We start from the raw sequence: 2,310 nt of genomic DNA on the forward strand, positions 1-2,310 counted from the left end.
AAAAATGTGCTTCCATTCCTTCTCAAAAAAAAAAAAAGGTTTTGAGATGCATTCAAAATTCTTTGCACAAATTTGGGTAGCATTTTATCCGAATCAGGGGGGTCCTGAAGCATTACTAAAATACTAATCCAATGATCAAAAGGAACAAGGAAATATTTCTTTGATATAATGTTGATTTTAGGAATATTTCCTTGGATCTATGTTAAGTTTTCTCCATCACATTATTCTAATGGCAAAATTTACAAATATATATATTATAGTATCATATATATATTATATATTTTTGATATATATATATAGAGAGAGAGAGAGAGAGAGAATGAGAGATGAGAGGAGAGAGAGAGGTTTTTATACTTTCTAACTATAGTTTTATATAATTTAGATTTTCTATATTGTTGAACTTAAAAATGTGCCAAATCGTCATTAAATAAAGTCAATTTTTGGAGACTTTATTCACTTGGTAAATAATTGTCAAAAAATAATAATTTTTAGTTTTTAACATTAGTTTTTCAATAGTATAAGATTATGTCTAATATGGAGCGATCGTTCGAAGTCGGATGCTTATTATAAAAAACAACTTACAAGTACAATATGCTCCATACTTTCAAAATTATAGAAGATGTACATACTATATCATTATATAATATTAGACATTTTCATCACTTGGTTAATGATGCCAAATTAAATTATAAATTTTGGTTTTTACATAAGTTTTCAATAGTATACGATTATATTCTAATGGATGTCGATCGTCGAATCGGATGCTCTATTATAAAAAACAACTTCACAAGTACGATTCCCATACTTTCAAAATTAATATAAGATGTACTATATATATATATATATATATATATATATATAGTATAATATAGTATTAATATATATATATATATATATGGACCTTTTAATCACTTCCCCTGGTAATATGATGCCAAAAATATTATAATTTTAGTTTTCACATATTTCAATAGTATAGATATGTCTGATGAAGCGATCGCCGAAATCAGGATGCCCTATATAAAAAAACAACTTACAACGTACGGATATGCTCCATACTTTCAAAATTATAGAAGAATGCACTATGATATATATATATATATATATATATAGGCTGAGGCTATATACTCATGAGTGTAGAGCCTTTTGTATTATAACTTTTCGACTGTTCGGATGAAAACATGTGCGGTTAGGATGAAAGTGGTTACGACTAGATTGATAGTGGGCCTCCTAGTATTGAGTGGGTAGTTGGTTGAATAGTACAATCTAACAGGTGAAAATGATTAAATGGTAGATCAAACGGCAAAAACTTATGAGTATAAGAGGCTCTATACTCATAAGAGTATAGTAGCAGGACTCATATATATATATATATATAGAGTCCGGCTACTATACTATGGGTAGCATGGAGCGCTCCGTGCTACCAAGTTGTTTTCGATGATGCGGCTTCCAAATCGACGATCGGCTCCATTAGACTTGATCTATACTATTGAAAGTATTTGGAAACTAAATTTCAAATTTTTTCGACATCATTTGACTAGTGATCAAAAGATCTCAAAATTGATAATTTTAATGGCCGATGTGGTGTGTTTGTGAGTTTAACGGTGTAAAACAATTCAAATGCGATGAAAATTTTATAGAAAATTCTTTTCACTATTTAGAGTAAGATCAGTATATCTGATCTTGAATTTAATCTTTATCATCATTTTTCCATGAAATTTTTATTTTCAGCCGTTCAATTTTAGATATTGTTTGATAGGTAAATTATTCAAAATCAGTGAAATTTAGTTTCTAAAATACTGTCAATGTGATAGATCACTCTAACGAAATACAGATGCGCATTTGGGAAGGCCGCATCATCGAAAAACAACTTGGGATAGCAGGAGCGCTCGTGTACAATAGTATAGTTAGCTAGCTCTTATATATACCTATATATGATAATATAATTTATATAGAGACAAGAGGACCGAGAGAGGAGAGGAGACGAAGAAGAGAGAGAGAGATGAAGCTAGGCTCGTTATATTACGGTAGCACGAAGGCTTCGGCCCCCCCCACCCCCCCCCCCCCCCCCCTATACCCAAGTTCGTATTCCAATCACCTGTGGCATTCAATCGCCAGCATCGCTCTATAGATTTGATCAACACTATTAAAAATTTGCCGAAGACTAAATCTTCATTAATTTTTTCGGCATCATTTGCTAGTGATTAAGAAAGTTCAAAATTGCACCCAAAAAATTTTTTAACATTCTTAATAAAAAAAGATATGATCGCATTTGTGAATTTAATGGTGCCAAATATCCAAATATGATACAAT

Source organism: Ananas comosus, linkage group 20 (assembly GCF_001540865.1).
Source record: "Ananas comosus cultivar F153 linkage group 20, ASM154086v1, whole genome shotgun sequence".
NCBI lineage: Eukaryota > Viridiplantae > Streptophyta > Magnoliopsida > Poales > Bromeliaceae > Ananas > Ananas comosus.